Genomic DNA, 6,960 nt, shown 5'->3' on the forward strand with positions numbered 1-6,960 from the left:
GCTAAGCCATCTCTCCAGCCCGTCTTTTTTGGTTTTTCGAGGCAGGGTCTCACTCTAGCCCAGGCTGACCTGGAATCCACTCTGTACTCTCAGGGTGGCCTCGAACTCACGGTGCTCCTCCTACCTGTGCCTCCCAAGTGCTGGGATTAAAGGCCTGTGCCACCACACCCGGTAATTATTAGATTTTTTAAAGTTTACAAATAATGTTCACATCTATAATTTAGTTCCTCATCTCACCACGTGAGCCTTTTTTACTCACCTGGGAAACGAGAGTTCCAGACCAAAGTCAGGCTCCACAGGTATGGGATAAAATGGGAAACAAGTCAGAACCATATCCAAAAATGAGTTCAGTCTTCAACATCAACCTCCCACCAATATTGGGCTACAAGATGGCCTGCACCTATTAAATTCTCTCTAAACTAATAATGCTATCCTGTTTATCTGTGCTGACTTCACAGTCCATTGGCGAATCTGCTTCTCTTGTTTAGATAGATACAGTTCAAGTGTTGCAGTCAGGTCCACATTGCTGGTAGAAATCACCCAAGCAAGAGCAGCTTGTGGGGAAAAAAGTTTATTCTGACTTACAAGCTCAAGGGAGAAGCTCCATGATGGTAGGGAAAACAATGACATGAGCAGAGGGTGGGCATCATCCCCAACATAAGATGGGACCATAGCAACAGGACAGTGTGCCAAAAACTGGCACGGGGAAACTGGCTATAACACCCATAAGCCCACCCCCAGCAATACACTCCCTCCAGGAGGCATTAATTCCCAAATCTCCATCAGCTAGGGATCTAGCATTCAGAACACCTAAGTTTATGGGGAACACCTGAATGAAACCATCATACCAAGTATTGCTCATGAGCTCATAAAAAGGATTTAGGTGTTGCAACAAAAATATTAAATGACATTTGTGAAAATGTAATTCACATCTGCAGAATTTATTAGTCTAAATTACTGAAAGGAAACATCTTAAATTTTTCATCCACATATTAAATTATAATGGCATATAATATTAGGTAATTATAAATGCCACATGAATATTATAGTGAAGTTTTACCGTTTCTTACATTTCCAACACATACACAGACACTATATATATCTATCTTACTTAGGTATACTTCATGAATGTGTTGGCTGTACTCCAGGTATAATTTAATAATGCATGACAAGGATCCTAATTAAATATCAAACTTTCAATATCAAACAACTGCAATTCTGTAATATGGTAACTTTTAAAAACTCAGTGTATTATTATAATTAAAACTTCCACATTTTTTGTATGGATTACCAAACACACTTATATTTGACCTTCAAAGAAATACAAAATGACTTCTTCACTGTTAGGTCTTAAAAGATGCAGCAAGCAGTTCCTGGCTCCAACTCATGTTTTTTGTTCCTTATGTTTCTCCTCCTAAAAATTCACAACACAAAATATAAAGAGTTTTGAGAAACAATAGGGATGCCCATTAAACAGGAGATTCTTTGAAGTGGTTGGGATTTAACTCAGTGTTGATACATAAATATATGATTGAAATCATAAGCAGGCGCTGGAGAGATGGCTCAGCAGTTAAAGCACTTGCCTGTAAAGCCTAATAACCCAGTTTCCATTCAGTAGTACCCACATAATGCCAGATACACAAAAGGGCACATTCATCTGGAGTTTTTTTTTTTTTTTTAATTTTTACTTATTTGAGAGTGACAGAGAGAGAGAAAGAGGCATATATATATATAGAGAGAGAATTGGCGTGCCAAGGCTTCCAGCCACTGCAAACTAACTCCAGACACGTGCACCCCCTTGTGCATCTGGCTAACGTGGGTCCTGGGGAATTGAGCCTCGAACCGGGGTCCTTAGGCATCACTGGCAAGCGCTTAATTGCTAAGCCATCTCTCCAGGCCTGGAGTTTTTTTGAAGCAGCTAGAAGCCCTGGCACATCCATTTTCCTATTTTCTTTCCTTCCTTCCTTCCTTCCTTCCTTCCTTCCTTCTTTCCTTTCCCTTCCTTTTTTTCTTTTTTCTTTCTTTCCTTCCTTCTTTCTTTCCTTCTTCCTTCCTTCCTTTTTTCTTTCATTCTTCCTTCCTTTCCTTCTTTTTTCCTTTCTTTTTTCTTTCTCACTGCCCTTGAAAATAAATGAATAAAAAAGTTCTTTAAAAATCTTTAAAGCCACACACAGTAGTTTGTACACCAAAGTAGCAGCATAAGTTTAAATAAAAAGAAAACATCAACAACCTATGATGGTTCTTGGTGACATCACACAATTTCCTTAATGAGATGTAAGAAATAAAACTGATACCAAAGTTTGAAAGATTTTTCTAAAGACCAAGATATGAGATTTAGATATGTAGCTGATAGGGAATTAAGGTATGTAAATAGATGAACCAGACACAACAAATACTTCCCAGAAGGAAAGCACACAGCATCCGGGTGGAGCTGGAAGGAAAGTGAGTCAAGAGCTACAGCCATGGCTCCTGTGAGTGTGGCATAAACCTTTGCTTCCGAGAGCCTCAGAAAACAAAGAATTCAAGGCAGAAAATAATTGAAAATGATGTGTTGGTTTATTAGATTAAAATGGTGGTATTATTAGATGTAGTGGTCTAGAAATATCCCATGTGTTATATGTTCAGAAGTAGGATAGTGTGCTCATATGATAGATCTACTTTCAGTTTTTTTAAAAAAATGTTTCATTATTTAAAGGAGAGTGAGAGAGAGAGAGAGAGAGAGAGAGGGAGGGGGAGAGAGAGGGGAGAGGAGAGAATTGGTGTTAACAGGGTCTCTGGCTGTTGGACACAAACTCCGGATGCATGTGGCACTCCATGCATTTGCCTTTATGTGGGTACTGAGGAACCAAACCTGGGTTGTTAGGGTTTGCAGGCAAGTGCCTTGACTGTTGAGCCATCTCTCCAGCCCCTACTTTTAGTTTTTTAAGGAACGCCAAACTCTTCTCCAAGATGGCTATACTAATTTGCATTTTCTCTTTTTAAATATTTTTTGTTTGTTTTTATTTATTTGAGAGCGACAGACAGAGGGAGAAAGGCAGAGAGAGAGAGGAGAGAGTCGGAGCGCCAGGGCTTCCAGCCACTGCAAATGAACTCCAGACGCGTGTGCCCCTTTGTGCATCTGACTAGCGTGGGTCCTGGGGAATCGAGCCTTGAACTGGGGTCCTTAGGCTTCACAGGCAAGCGCTTAACTGCTAAGTCATCTCTCCAGCCCCTAATTTGCATTTTCAACAATTTCCTTTTTTCATCTTCACTAGCATTCATTGTTGTTACTGAATAGTCACCCTAAACAGTGAGATAAAAAGGTAATATTGTATTCTAGTTTGTTTTCCATTTTCATAGTGAGTAGTGCTCGTGAACATACTTTTTGTATTTTTGGTGATAGTTGTTTTTCCTTTTGAGAATTGTCTACTCAGATCATTTGCTCACTTTGGGTTGGGATACTTTAGTGTTGAATTATTTTATTGTTTTCTTTTTTATAGTTTGGTTTTTTTGAGGTAGTGTCTGACCTGAAATTCACTAAGTAGTCTTAGAGTGGACTTGAACTGAGGGCAATCCTCCCACCCCTGCCTCCCAAGTACTGAAATTCAAAGGTGTGCACCACCATGTCTGGCTTAGTGCTGAAATTTTAAGTTCCTTGTATATCCTAGATATTAATCTTGTCATATGAGTAGGTGGCAAATATATTTTCCCATTCTATAGATTGTTTATTCTTCCTGTAGTCTGTTTTCCTGTTCTCCTTAGTTTGATAAAATCCTTTTTGTTGATGCCTGCTTTTGCGATTCTATCAGTCTGTAGGATTTTAATTCTTTTGCTGCAACGAGTTTGATTTTGTGTATTTTATAAAGCAGGTATGTTTCTGTTCATTTTCATTTATTTGTGGTTACCACTGTTAAAGCTCTTTTTATTCAGATATTATCTATTAATTTAATTTCTGATTTACTATTATATTTTTGTCATCTTAATTCTTAAGCTTAATAGTCCATTTGTTATTTATTTCAAGTACATCACTTTAAGAATTATTGCAAATTAATTTATTTTTAGAATTTCTAGTTCCCATTTGAAATTCCTATCCTTTTATCGTCAATATTAAATTTGCCTTTTTCATATGTACTTTAATCCTTTGAATAAGCTTGAAATAGTAGCTTTCATGTTTTTATGTGATAAATCTTACTAAAGTGTCTTTGGAGCTAATGATTGCTTTCTTGGCTGGCTGTGGTTCATATATTCATCTTCTATTGGAAATTTAGTATTTTTTTTAAAGATTTGGATTTTTTTTTTTTTTTTGAGGTAGGGTTTCACTCTAGCTCAGGCTCTCCTGGAATTCACTATGTAGTCTCAGGGTGGCCTCGAACTCATGGCGATCCTCCTACCTCTGCCTCCTGAGTGCTGGGATTAAAGGCGTGTGCCACCATGCCCGGCTGGAATTTTTTTTTTTTTTTTTCTGATGAGGTTTATTGATCATGTCTTGCTGTAGAAGACACTTAGCTTGTGAAGACATGGACTGAGAAACTCCTCCGCGGTGGCACCTGCTGATGTCCTATTCCAGTGTTAGCTCAGAGCTCATCACGGGTTTAGCCTGTACCTCCTCCAAGCTGTATATAAACACGAAAACAAACCAAAGGTCCAGAAAATACTCAAGTACCAGTAGAAACATTTCTGTCTTTCAAAATCAGGCCCTCCCTCACTTCTGCCCACTTTTCTACTTGATTCTTGTGGTGTCCCATGCATGTGCACTGTTTTGTAGGTTATAAGCACTATCATGGTGTAACTGGGAAACATCCAGTTGAAGGGGAATCAACACATACAAACTCCACAAATTTGAAGTTCTTAGCTGATGCAAGTTACTCAATGATAAGCATTCTGAAAGACGGAAACATCAAAATAGAAGAAGCACTTAATGGAATGTGGACCAAGGCAGGCAAAAGATAGCAACAGGAGGATATCATGATCAAATTTCTTGTATGAAATTCTTAGGAAAAAATAAACAGTCTACAAATTTCTGTTTTTTTTTTTTTTGAGGTAGGGTCTCACTCTAGCCCAGGCTGACCTGGAATTCACTATGTAGTCTCAGGGTGGCCTTGAACTCATGGTGATCCTCTACCTCTGCCTCCTGAGTGCTGGGATTAAAGGTGTGCGCCACCATGCCCGGCTTAGTCTACAAATTTCTGATTCTTTTATTTTCAAATGCTTATAAAGAGTTCATCCTAAATATTTTGTTCTAGTTTTTAAACTGTCAAATTACTATCTATGGTTGAAATCAGTTCTTCATATATCCATATGGAAAAAACTCATTATGTCTGTTTTAAATTGGTACTTTATATTTAAAATAAATTGCAAAATCATTCAATAGAATGTTACTAAATAAGGTGTTGGGTTTGTTAGTTTTGTTTTTTTAATATTTTTTATTCATTTGCAGACAGAGGAGGAGGAGGAGAGAGAGAGAGAGAGAGAGAGAGAGAGAGAGAGAGAGGGAGAGAGGGAGAGAGGAGGGAGAGAGAGACAGAATGGGTGAACCAGGGCCTCTGGCCACTGCAAAGGAACTCCAGATGCATGAGCCACTGTGCATCTGGCTTTAAGTGGGTGCTAGGAAATTAAACCCAGCTCATTAGCCTTTGCAGGCAAGTACCTTAAGTGCTGAGCCATTTTTCCAGCCTAGATTTGTCAGTTTTAACCTCAAAACTCACTTAATCATCTAGTGCTAAATTTCTATTTATTAAATGCTTTATGTAATAAGCACATATCACTAAGAAAACATGACCTGTATAATCAAACTTTTCCCTGATTTTGACTTTCATAAGAGGGATAAACTCATTTTGAAATAAAACTGATGTGATCCTGAAAAGGAAGCTGATTCTTTCAAGCCTCATTTCATGGTTCATCTTCCTATTCCTTGATTTCAAAATAATTCTCAAAGACATTCACTATTTTTGCAAGATGACTGTAAATTCAATTCAAAATAGGCAAGAAGGATTAGGGAGAAGAAATGTGAACCACCTCATACTTTCTAATTTCCTTCATTTTATCAGTGGAATTTAATTCAAACTTAAATTGCTTTATTCTTGTTTTAGGATTCTGGTATTTTATTCTATGCAGATAAAATCTGATTATTGATGAATAGACACTATATATATATATATATATATATATATTTTAATTTTTTTGTTCATTTATTTATTTATTTATTTGAAAGCGACAGAGAGAGAGGGAGAGAAAGAGACAGATAGAGAGGGAATGGGCGTGCCAGGGCTTCTAGCCACTGCAAACAAACTCCAGACACGTGCGCCCCCTTGTGCATCTGGCTAACGTGGGTCCTGGGGAAATGAGCCTCGAACTCGGGTCCTTAGGCTTCACAGGCAAGCGCTTAACCGCTAAGCCATCTCTCCAGCCCGACACTATATTTTTAAATGTGATATTTCCTTTTACTCTTTGGGCTGGGTCAGAATTTTATAGTTTTGAGTTCAGTTCTAAACGGTTCATGTATCACAGTTGAGTCTTATACAAGATATACATGTTGTAGCAGTTACCTTCTCATCACTGGGACCAGAAGCAGCTTGGGGAAAGAAAGTTTACAATTATATTGGGGAGCATCTTCATGACTGGGAAAGCATGGCAGAGCAGGCAGCTGAGGCATCACATCTGTCATCTCTCTTGTGAGAAAGCAACAAGTATGAGCTCCTATCACTGACTGGTATGCTGGGTTGCACTAAAAACCTTAAGACCTATGTCCACTGGCACACTTCTTTTTTCCTCTCTTTTTAAAAAATATTTTATTTGCTTATTTATTTGAGAGAGAGATAAACAGATAAAGAGGCAAATAGAGGAGAGAGAGAGAGAATGGGCACACCAGGGCCTCCAGCCACTGCAAAGGAACTCTAGATGCATGTGCCACCTTGTGCATCTGACTTACATGGATTCTGGGGAATCGAATCTGGGTCCTTAGGCTTTGCATGCAAGTGCCTT

Source organism: Jaculus jaculus, chromosome 14, assembly GCF_020740685.1.
Source record: "Jaculus jaculus isolate mJacJac1 chromosome 14, mJacJac1.mat.Y.cur, whole genome shotgun sequence".
Classification (NCBI taxonomy): Eukaryota; Metazoa; Chordata; class Mammalia; order Rodentia; family Dipodidae; genus Jaculus; species Jaculus jaculus.